At 42.3% G+C, this 12409-nt stretch overlaps 1 protein-coding gene across 10 annotated transcripts in view; it reads right to left on the bottom strand.

Moving 5' to 3' along the window:
* Positions 1-12409, bottom strand: part of LOC311062629 (dystrobrevin beta-like) — a 39937-nt gene that overhangs the window by 26630 nt on the left and 898 nt on the right. For 7 of the 10 annotated variants that reach the window (XM_084081811.1, XM_084081816.1, XM_084081818.1 and 4 more), the window contains exon 2: positions 3910-3960. The exons of 1 other annotated variant lie outside the window; for it this stretch is intronic. The gene's annotated coding sequence lies outside the window, so the exon portion shown is untranslated. Of the gene's footprint in view, positions 1-3909; positions 3961-9549; positions 9683-12339; positions 12361-12409 lie in introns of those variants that run through there. 2 more of the 10 variants (XM_084081814.1, XM_084081813.1) reach the window with 2 other exon arrangements.

Genomic DNA, 12409 nt, shown 5'->3' with positions numbered 1-12409 from the left:
AAAACCACCGATCATCCATTAATTAAATGTACAATGGTTCCCTTTGTACTCTATATAGGAGTTACAGACCTGTAGGGGTCCCTTTGGTTCATAACTATCAGTTATTTACAAGGGGCTACCCGGACCCCACATTGAGAACCACTGCTTTATGAACACTAACCACAAACATACTCATTAAAAAACACACAGCGGCATAGACAGACATGTGTATGCATGTACTGCACAAACCTTCTCTGTCTCTCTCTTTTCTCGCCTAAACTTGAAAAAGATGAGTATCGCTCCAATTATGATTTCCGGAATGTGTTTTCTTCTTGTTTTCATGTAAATGTTTCATCCATTCAACCAATTCCAACCACATGCACACTGCACAGACCCATCCATGCGCAGGAAGGACCCAGCTCAAGTCTAATTTGGGGGTCACTAGGAGATCAGCTGCGTGTTTGGTAAATAAAAAATACAATCATAGGAGCAGCTGAGCGGCCGCTGAAATCTGATCGTATGTTTGTTGTTTGGGGAGAAATTAACAAGTGCACCATGGTGGAGTTAAAGGCAGATGCTTTGAGCGAGAGAGAGAGAGAGAGAGAGAGAGAGAGAGAGAGAGAGAGAGAGAGAGAGAGAGAGAGAGAGAGAGAGAGATGTAGTGCCTGTCAAATGCCGCTGTCAGAAGAAAAAAAAGATTTGATCAGTTGCCATGGTAACGGTCATACAATACTCGCCCTTTCCACCCCCTGCAAATATTTGCATTCCTTGCGTGAATACAGAGAAACGACAACCCCCCCCAACACACTCTTTGCAAGACATAGGTAGGGTGCTCCAGCAAAGCAGTGGACACACACACATGCACGCGCATGCACACTCTCTCACACACACACACACACACACACACACACACACACACACACACACACACACACACACACACACACACACACACACACACACACACACACACACACACACACACACATTCCAGAGGGGATTTGAGAGCCTCCCAGGAGACTTTGTGCTCCACCGAGACAAAAGACGCCTGGACGAAGGATAGAGGATCCCTCCTTTCACTGACAATCTCTCTCTCTCTCTCTCTCTCTCTCTCTCTGTCTCTCTCTCTCTCTCTCTGTCTCTCTCTCTCTCTGTCTCTCGTCACACACTCACATTCCCTTCGAGGACAGTCATGTTACAAAGCTCTATCTATCTACCCCCCCCCCTCTTACTGTTGGTGCCAGTCAGTCAAGTGCAGGTGTAACCACGTTGGATGGCCATTACATGTTTATGTGCCTTTGACCAACACACTCCAACACCTCTGCCTGGCGCCGGCAGTAGAAGCCTGCCGGGGGCATGAGTCTAGGTTCAAGTGTGCTTAATCACTTTCAACCCGCTGTTCCTATTTTGGGCATGTCATTAAGGCGAACATTGAATTTTTACGGCGCGGCTCTGAAAGAAGTAGTCGGCTATGAGAGGGTCTGTGAGTCTATCGTGTCTGTCCAGGGCTAATCTCTCAAACTGCTGGACCGATTAACTGTACCTTTTGAAATATTTTACTTTTTCTTTTTTTGGTGGGGGGGGGGGGGGGGTAAGTTACGTCATTGGCTAGACTCTTTCACAGCTAAACCCTGATTTATACTTAGTTGCACACCAGACACAGAAAATAGCAGATCTACAAGCTCACAACGTGTCGCGATGTGAGCTAGTAGATACCTTTCCCAAATAAGGAGTCATGTGTCATAGATAATTCATAGACGACTGGCATCATAGACTGGCACATGACCTCCCAGATCCACGCCGTTATTGGACCCAGTCTTGTTTTTTCAAAATTGCTTTTCACTATTTATTGTGTGACAAAGTATTACATTAATCGATTAGTTCGATTAAGTGTTGCACCCCTAGATGCAACCCACATTGACAGAGGATATTCCCGTTTATGTTACAAAGTTTGAAGTTTTTACATGCATGGACTGCACTCCAGTGACATGACTGGGATAAACATTATAAGCTCAATTTCGGGTGGCATTTCAGAGACACAGACAACTGCTTTATGGCTGTAAGTCGCACATTAGCACTACATCAGATACACAGAGGTCATGTAAAAAACTGGTTTCCCATAACATGAATGTGAAGAAATGCACTTGTAATGCAGTTAGTTTAGAATAGCACTGTGACCAGTGACCATTAACCATGCTTTTCTCCTTACATCAATTATATTATTGAAGAGTACTAGTAGTAGTGAGTGAATAAACATTCAAAAGAACATAATAGTACATTTTTATTTAGTAACGCAGTAAATATCAAACATTTTGTTTCCATTACAATGCTCAGATTTATTTTACAATTTTGTTTTGAAACACGCACCCATGACATATGTGCATATTAAACAGAAACCCCTTTAATGAGAAGGTTTTTTGGGGGGACAAAGTAAAGATGCACCTATATGAAAATTGAAAATGATTGTCTGACAGTGGGAATTGTCAGGTCAGCCTACACTGAAACCTAATTTATGTCTCTGTCGTGCTCCGGAAATAGCAGCACAATGCAACACGTTGCATTGTGAGTAGGTCTACAACATTGTGTTGTAGGTCAGCTATGAATCGGGCTTGATCATCAATAAACTGGCCTTGGATAAGAACCTTTTTAATACTATTGTCAAGTGTAAATTGTTTTAATTGCATTTAGCCCAAAATATCATCAAAATATCTCATTAGCTAACCACCTACTTAAGAGTCATTGTGTAATGAGTTATTTCTAGCCCGACCTTGCTGCTTACAACACTGTCTGTCTGTCTGTCTGTGTCTCTGTATAGCTGACATGGAGGAACATTTGGTGTGAGTCTTGGCTTCCTATTTTAACCCTGAATATTTAGAACCCTCAGATATAATTACCCTTCCTGCAATTACCCCAGCCATGTTAGGGTTAGCTAGGGCTAGGTTATGGCACCATCTGATTGGTTGCGTTCACAACCAATGGGTCAGGGCACACAAAGATGAGTCACAAATCATTGTGGGAATATTGGTATAGTATCTGAAGCGGCAAGATGTTCCCATGTCGCTGTAGTATTGGACACAGGCCTAATAAAATACAAAATAGCATAATGAATTTATAGGGCGGTGGCTTAGGAACAGGATACACTGTATGTCATGTAGCTTGAACAAGAGACTACAAAATCCATTCTGAGAACACAGGAAATTAAGAGTTGGTTGGATTTAAGAAAAACGGACAACAGCTTATCGCTTAAGTGGCAATACTCAACTTTAACAAATGGTAGTGACGTATTAATAAAAAAAATGATGTGTGTATTGGTATAGGGTTTTAGTGTGAAACTCTATTTTCGTAATATGGGTTATGTGGGAACAGCACAGGGCGAGGAGACTGTCTGTCTGTCTGTCTGACATGTTATACAGTCTTCCCTTACAGCCAGCCCTGCTATAGAAAGACCAGAAATAGAGGGGAGGTGGGGGTGGCAGAGAGAAAAGGAGAGGGAGAGTGGTGTTAGAGATAGAAAGAGGAAGAGAAGCTGGGTGACAGAAACTGGACGGCTGGATAACAGAGATTGAGACTGAGAGAGAGAGAGAGAGAGAGAGAGAGAGAGAATATATATATGTGGCAGTCAGCAACAGGCTGTGTGTAGTGTAGTCATCTGGTAGCACCATGGTGTTTTATTATGGCTGCCATTTGCTGAGCTATATGGAAACAAATACCCAAACAAACTACACACACACACTCCAAATGAAGGGAACAAAGAGCAGATCTTCTGTTCTGGGCTAATTAAAGAGTTTAGTATAATGCATTTTGAATGGAAATGCACTGTTCATGTGGCCAGTCTAAGATGTGGATCCTCACAAAGGACAATCTTTGTGTGTGCGTGGTGGTGCGTGCGTGCGTGTGTGTGCGTGTGTGTGCGTGTGTGTGGGGTCTCACCTCTCTGTGTTAGGGGGTCACACAGGACAGAGGGTTCACAGAAAAGGACGTCTAGAGGAGAGAAAAGAGAGAGGGAGAAAGAAGGACCATTTGAATAAGTCTTTTCACTCTATGGACAAAAACATGTCAGAGGCTCTTTGAGGGACAGAGGAGCCTATCCAAAGATCCCACCAAGACCCCATGATACCACACAAGGTTACTTGCAACTATTACTTTACTATTGTTTTTGATTGATTACTTATTACTATTGATTAATCGACATTTTGTCCAATTGTTTACTTTTTCACATTGGATTGCATGATAACATGCATGGAAGTGTCTAACTAGTACTTGTCATTTCAACTTGCATTTTCAATTCGAATTCTGACTTAGTAAGTACTGCACTGAAAATGTAATTTATACAACACAATTGTGTATCACGATTCATAATGCATAAACAATCCCATCATACAATTAAAATGACAGACAATAAATCAATAAAGCTATTTACAAGCCCTGCCCTGTTGAGTGACACCACACCACAGCCTTTGTGTTGCTTACATGTCTGTACTCTGCAAAAGATTTGTCAAATATGACACTCAAAAAAACTCATGAGAGGTTCACAGATCTCCATCAAGACCACATACTTTTAGATTGTCAGTGAGTGAAGCAAATTTATCCATCTACTCTTGCTGGTGTGATGTCCTGCTGTCGTCCTGGAGTGAATGAATGTGTCTCCCTCCACAGCTAACAGAACCGATAGCTTTGTAGCACCAACAGGTGTAACAAGAGTCAGTGCTGCTAGCCAGTTACCATGCAGGTAACCCAGGCAACAGGGCCAGTGGGATCCACTGCTTCCTTGACCACTTAACCCAGTAAGCCAAGTCTACAAATGTCTTCTAAATCAGTAGTTCTCACACACAAGATTTACAAACTCACAGTGACGCGCTATGAGCTTGTATATCTGCAATTGTTTTTACAGCCAACGCTAAAATCTAAAATGACACAGATGCTTTCCCGGTTTTAAAGCGTTAAACCCTACTGTATATTCTTCAGTTGACTGGGGTCCCCCAGGGGGTCTGTACTATGGTCCCCTTATTCTTTCACTCGACAGAAAATCTCTTTGGCAAAAAATAGCTGATCTGTGATGTGTTGTGAGCTTGTAGATTGGCTATTTTCGCTGAATGTTCACCTATTTTTGTAAGATGTTCGCCAATTATGACATGCAGAGAATAGGCACACTACGGTTCATGTGGTTAATATACACAGTAAAATCCTTAGTGTTAAATTAACTCCTAAGAGTGCACAAACAGAACCAAATGGACCTTACAGGTCCATAATCAGCTAGACCATAACATGGCAGAGATGTGCAAGCAGTAGCAGGTATGAAAACATACATTATGTTATTCGTTATCCATAGTTTCTTTCTTTGAGAAATGTCTTTTATTCTTTTAAATTCTTGTATTTTCTGTGAGTTCTGTTTCCATGTGTTTTGTTCTTGTGTCCTGCTGAAAGCATGAATAGTTTTGTAGTGTTGTGGGTACATTCCTTATACACTAAAGAACACCATACTTAAAGGACGACTTCACCCATTTTCAACCTATCTTCATATAATTGGTCCTCACTGATGCTCATGATAAAATGGTACCATTTTTTTCTACTCGGTCTGTGTCTCATAGGAGGACTGTGGACAGTCCAGAAACCTGTCTACCAGTGACATCATCGTTAGGCAGGATTTTTTTTCCTAAAAAGATTTCAGTTTTTTTATTTAGATTTTTATAGATTTAGATTTTAACGCGGGAACAATGGCTTCTATTATTGCATTGCAACTTTCCAGGAATACAAAGCCTGCAGTTTCTATTAGCTTGGATTCCCCATCGATGATGTCACTGGTAGACGGGTTTCTGAACTGTCCACAGCCATCCTCTGAGACACAGATTGAGTAGGAAAAAATGGTACCATTTTATCATAAGCATTAGTGAGGACCTATTATATGAAGATAGGTTGAAAATGGGTGAAGATGTCCTTTAACACCATAATTAGCTGTTACTTGGTTGGGATATTTTGGACTGATTGTTTTACTGTCAGTGAGTGAAGGACACATTTTCAAAGTTATTATTATTAATATAGATTCTGTATAATAGGAGTGACATCCCACCAAAGCTGTCCCACAGGCCTCATCCAGCCTGCAGCTGACAGGTGGCTGTGATCACTTCACCCTCTCAAACGTTCCCTGGCCCTGATGTCATTGACAAATCAAACCAGACAAAGCATTACAACTAGATGTAGAGTTAGAGTGTGGGAAAATAGATACATATTAAGTTAAATAAATCACTGAATCTAGTATATAAAAAGTTGACTATTCAGTCTATGTACAGTACAAAGATATGCCAAGATGGGAGTTGCCCAGTGATTACATGGCCTGCTAGTCTAATGAGGTGAATATTAATTGACCATTGGAACCTTAAGTGTACCTATTCTAGGCATGTCATAATAGGCGAACATTCTGTGCAAATAGCCATGTGAGCTTGTAGATCTGCTATTTTTGGCACAGAGATGTGGTGTAGAGGGAAAAAAAGAGTTGGCCAAGGATAGAGCCATGGGCACTATCAGTGGAGAGGGTCAGCAACTTCAAGTTCCTCTGCTTACGGTACTGTACACATCACAGAGGAACTCCCCTGGGACAAGCACACTGGCCACTTGGTGAAGAAGACACAGCAAAGCCTCTTTCACCTCAGGCAACTGAAGATTAAGAAGTTTGGAATGGAGCCCAAAGTCAAACAGGCCTTCTACAGGGCACCACGGAGAGCATCCTGACCAGGTTGCATCATTGCCTGGTATGGGTAAGTGCACTGCCCTCATCCGAAAAGCACAGCAGAGGGTTATGCGTGAAACCCAGCAGTGGATGTGAGTTTCCCTCCAGCCTCCTGCCAGGACATGTATGACAAATGTTGTGCCGGCAAAAAACAGTCAAATCATCAAAGCTCCTAGCCTCCACATCCACAGACTGTTTCAGATACTAGCATACTGTATGGCATTGTTTCTCAAAGTGGGGTCCGGGGACCCCCAGGGGTACCTGAGGGGGTTCCAGGGGGTCCCCAGCTAAATGATGGATAGGAACTAAATGGACCCTTATGGGTCTGTAACTCTGAGAGTGTACAAATGGAACCAAATGGACCCTAACGGGTCCATTTGGTTCCATTTGTATACTCTCAGAGTTAAATTAACATTGATTTTACAATATAAATTGGGGTCCCAGGGATAGAAATGCCATTAAATAGGGGTCCGTAGCCCTAATGCATGTCAAACTGCAGGGGTCCTTGAAATAAAAAATCTTCTCTATGGGGGTCCCTGGCTTATCTTTTCAAATGGGGGTCCGCGGGCTAATAAGTGTCAATTTGGGGGTCCTTGACATGAAAAAGTTTGAGAACCACTGCTGTATGGCAAGTGGTTCCACATCCACATGGCCAAGGGCAGTAGGCTACATTGCAGCTACTTCCCCAAAGGGGTTCAGGTTTTTGAATGACAAGACCAGGACCAAGAGGAGTAAGCTCCGTAACAGGCAATCAGGTTATGAACGATTGACACTACATATTAAGACTTTACATAATAAGACTGCACACACAGACATATGCACAGTTGCACAGATAAATGTGCTTACACGTATACATACATGTAAATGCTAAATAGATACTTTCACACACATATGATTAATATTTATAAGTAGGACCCATGCACAGCACCTTCAAGCATCTCAAAAATACTATTAATGTACATACTTTGCCATTTCTCTTTTATTCTACTTACTATTGCTGTTATTCTAAAGACTTTCTTTGTTGTTACTGCTACAATGTTGAGGAATTAAAACCAAAGACTTTTGCTATTGTGTACTTGTGTATAAGATGTAACAATTAAAAAGCATACTCCCAGTCATCCCTTTCAAACAGCTAATAGCAGGTGCAAAGCTGTCACATTTTAATTTGATTTGAACTCATGGTAAGCTATGCCTTTCATAATAGCGTACAGTAGCAGTTTACACACTTACGACACCATGTTTAGTCTTGCTTTGTACAATGAAAAGCCACTGGGTGAAAGATACTCAAGGCAAGTCAGTCTCTCTTTAACCACATGAACCCTCACATCCTGATTCTGGGCATGACATAATAGGCTAATATTCAGCAAAAAATAGCAGATATATAAGCTCGCAGCCCAATGTGTAAATAGATAGTATGCAGATATTTATCTGGACAAACAATGGAAGATTGTGTGAATTAATGTTATTTTATCAACATAATCAAACTCGTGGTCTCTTACAGTCTTCCAGAAGTGGTTCCCCCAGGTTTTAGCTAACAGAGTATTAGTGTTGCCAGGTTTTGCAAGAGAAACAAGTAACCAGGTCTATGAAAACAAGCCCAAAAGATGCAACTATAGGCCACATAAGCACTCGAACTATATTATTATTGTATTGGCTATTTGAAAATAGCCAATCTACAAGCTCACAACGTGTCGTGATGCAACGCGTTGTGAGCTTGTAGATCTGCTATTTTAAAAACTAAATCTTGGGAAAAAAAGTGAAAATTGTGAAATATTTTTCAAATCCACACAAATCTTGTTTGGGGTTCTGTGCAACCCAAACTACCAATATTTACAAGCGACTTCACAGAAAAACAAGCCCAAAGATTATAATAAGCACAGACATGGCAACACTGGTGAGTATCCCTGCTGTCAATCACAGGCTCTATTTTTATCACAGATCAGGAAGACTGGTTGACTACGCACATTGTCTATATGGTTAGTGGTTAGTGTTAAATAAGGACACACACACACACACACACACACGCGCACGCACGCACACACGCACACACACGCAAACACACACGCAAACACACACACGCACGCACGCACGCACACACGCACGCACACACGCAAACACGCACGCACGCACGCACGCACGGGGGGGGGGGGTTTCTCTCATCAGTGCAGACCACCCAAACAGACCACCTGGGCATTACCAGTCCCTGCCCAAAAAACACACACACTCTCACACTCATCATCATCATTATGCTTATGCAGGCGCCGCACCTGTAAGGCTAAATAGACACACAACACACACACTGTACTCGCTCTCTCTCTCTCATACACACACACACACACACACACACACACACACACACACACACACACACACACACACACACACACACACACACACACACACACACACACACACACACACACACACACACACACACACACACACACACACACACACACACACACACAGCAATTTACTCTCTCAGTCTCTCACACGCACTCAGTACCTCCCATCATCAACTAGGTTTTTACAGGAGGACACAGCACCTGTAGTCAAGCACTGATCGATGAACACACACGCACACCCACACACACCCACACACACACACACACACACACACACACACACACACACACACACACACACACACACCCCCACTACTACAGTCTGAACCTAAGGCCAAACAAGGCTTCATATACTGGCTTCTACACCACCCACCCACACACACACACACACACACACACACACACACACACACACACACACACACACACACACACACACACACACACACACACACACACACACACACACACACACACACACACACACACACACACACTCACCGGTGCTCTGGGTTTAAATTACGAAGACAAAATTGTGTCTTAAGGATTCCCACACAGTAGTATCCACAGACTTATTGAGAGTCAGAGCTGAAATGGCGATGATGACACACACAGGCAGTGACAAGCATCAGGCTGGCAAAGGGGAACTCAACAGGGGGAAAGGGCGTTCACAGCTCACTGTACGTGCACACATGCGCGCACACACAGACACACACACACACACACACACACACACACACACACACTCACTCACTCCCTCACTTACCATTCCTTGACCACATGACTAGTTGCAGCTGCTCACTACTCTCATCGTCTGCCCTGACAGGACCTGGCCCATAGTGCATGTGTGTATGTGGATGAGATAGGCTTTAAATTTAAACACACACACATTGGAGTGCCAGTTCCCAGTAAACTACCATATCGTAACCCGGGTAACAGACGGGGTTGGTAACTTCCACCAACATCCCTTAAAACGCAAGCATTTAGAAAAAATGTTTGACAGATTGTGTCTGCCACAATTTTGTCAGTTTCTCAATTTATATTGATATAATTAATGTACTATATTAAGTACTAATATCAAATATAAATTCATAAAAGTATTAATCATTAAAGTTATAAACCACTTTAAAGTTTCAACCTGGCGTCTCTATTTTGGGCGTGTCATTATAGGTGAAAACTTTCAAACAAACTATATTGATTTAAACCGTATTTCAAAAACATAAAAAATGAGCAGCATTCCATTCTCTCTGCATGCATTCTTGACTATATGTCAAACAACTAAGTATATATAGGGCTTTAACGACAGGCAGGTTAGGTCTCTGGGTGTGATCTTCTTCCTGCCTCGCACTCTGAACCCTGACCCCTACATTACAGTAGAGACACCCTGGCTGACCCAGCTCCACCCGGAGGTGAATATAGACAGGTATAAACAGCAGCAACAAATCTCTGGTTACACACATGAAGGCACAGTTGTGCATGCACATGCACACGCACATGTGCATGCGCGCACACGCACGCACGCACGCACGCACGCACGCACGCACGCACGCACACACACACACTAACACAGGATCCAGGAGTACAGATGAAATGTACAACTGTTGTAGAGGAGAGATAGACACAGAGAGAGAGAAAGCTAAAGATGCAATGTGAAAACGAGAATAACAAGTCATCATCAATAGTCTTCATGACGTGTCCTCAATGTTAAACAAATGCTCATACTAGGAGCTATAGATACTACAGTAGATAGTGCTACTGTTTTGACTTTGTGTTGAACGACAAATGTACTCTAATATCTGCTGCTGTACACATGGCTCCGCAGGAGGCTAGCCGTCTATAAGAGGTCGGTTTGTGTGCCTGTCTAGTCATGGAAATCGCTGGACCGATCGGCTAAATGTATTGTGCTCCTAGTATTGATGATCTCTTGACTCTTGTATTGCATTGTCTTTATATGTCTTGATGAATTGAATACACAGGACCACAATGGAAACAAGCCCTCAGGGCTTTTTGTGTTATCCTTTTAGCGTTGTTGTATAACTGTACCTCTGTACTTTTTGCAAACTGTTAATAAAGTATTCAATCAAACACAAAAGAAATAGACATACATGTTTATGATGGAAGTCAAAGGGGCAGAAACCCTGCCCAAATCTAGAGTCATAGATATGTCATAGATGACTGATGTCACAGGCTGGCCCCATGAATACAGAGATCCACAGGAGCATCACATCTTTCCCATGGATCCACTGCAGGAGCCACGCCTTCTATAAGAGGTTCAGTCTGTGTGTGTCTGTGTGAGTATGAGTGGAGCTATAATCAAACCAGATTTCACCACCACATTTATTGTTGCATGCTGCCAATAGGCTAACTTATTACCTCGACTAATTTGTTTTCCACATATGTTTTATTCATTTTGAAATATAGAACTTTAATTATCAATTATCTCCGCCGCTAATGTCGCAAACCACTGGACCAATCAACGCCACATTTCTTGTGCAAGCTGCCACTTGGCTAACATACAACCTCAACCATTATGATGGAAGCAGTCAAAGGGGCTTGGACTCAAGCTGAAACTTTGCACAAATAATGCAGTCTGACATACGTCATAGATACGCCATAGACGACTGGTGTCATAGACTGGCCACATGTTGTCCAAGGTCCAAATGAAGCCATGCTGTTATTAGACAATCTTGTTTATGTAATCAGATTAAGGCTGTAGATATAAGCACTCAATTTCAGCTACTACAAATGCTACACAACAACAACTCAAACTATCTTTCTGTAAAAAAGCATGGCAGGACTGGTAGCATTACACGTTTTAGCAGCCCAATGGGTCAGTTTTGCACAACCTGGTACAAACAATGGTTCAAAACAACATTGTGCTGTATGCAAAAAAAGTCAAGCTGCAACAGTGCACAGTGGTAAAGTGATCATAGTGCTTATGTGAGTATTTCTTTAACTACAGATGTAGAAGAGAAATCTGGCAGGGGGGGGGGGGTAATTGCTGTTTCCCCCTAACAATCTCCCTTGATGAAATGTAAACAATTTGCACACTGCTGGGGGGAAATACACATCATTATGCTTCATCAAGCTGAGGAAATGTAGAGGATAAGAAGAGGGGACAGTTTAGGACACAGACCCAGTCTCTCTATTCTTAGATTGTCTCGCTCTCTATTCTTTTCAGTTTCATTCAAATGATTTCCTCCACATGGACTAACTCATTTGAAAGAGAGTTTAAAAAAAAAAGGCACATCATGCATCATTCCCAGGATCACAGCTCTTATTCATACCTACCACATTTTTAATAACAGCTGTCAGTGGGGTGGGTTATCATTCATCACTGTGCAAAGTGAAAGCACCTCGA

This window comes from Gymnoscopelus microlampas, assembly GCF_963454915.1.
Source record: "Gymnoscopelus microlampas genome assembly, chromosome: 16".
Taxonomy (NCBI): domain Eukaryota; kingdom Metazoa; phylum Chordata; class Actinopteri; order Myctophiformes; family Myctophidae; genus Gymnoscopelus; species Gymnoscopelus microlampas.
This window is presented reverse-complemented; position numbering and strand designations above follow the sequence as displayed.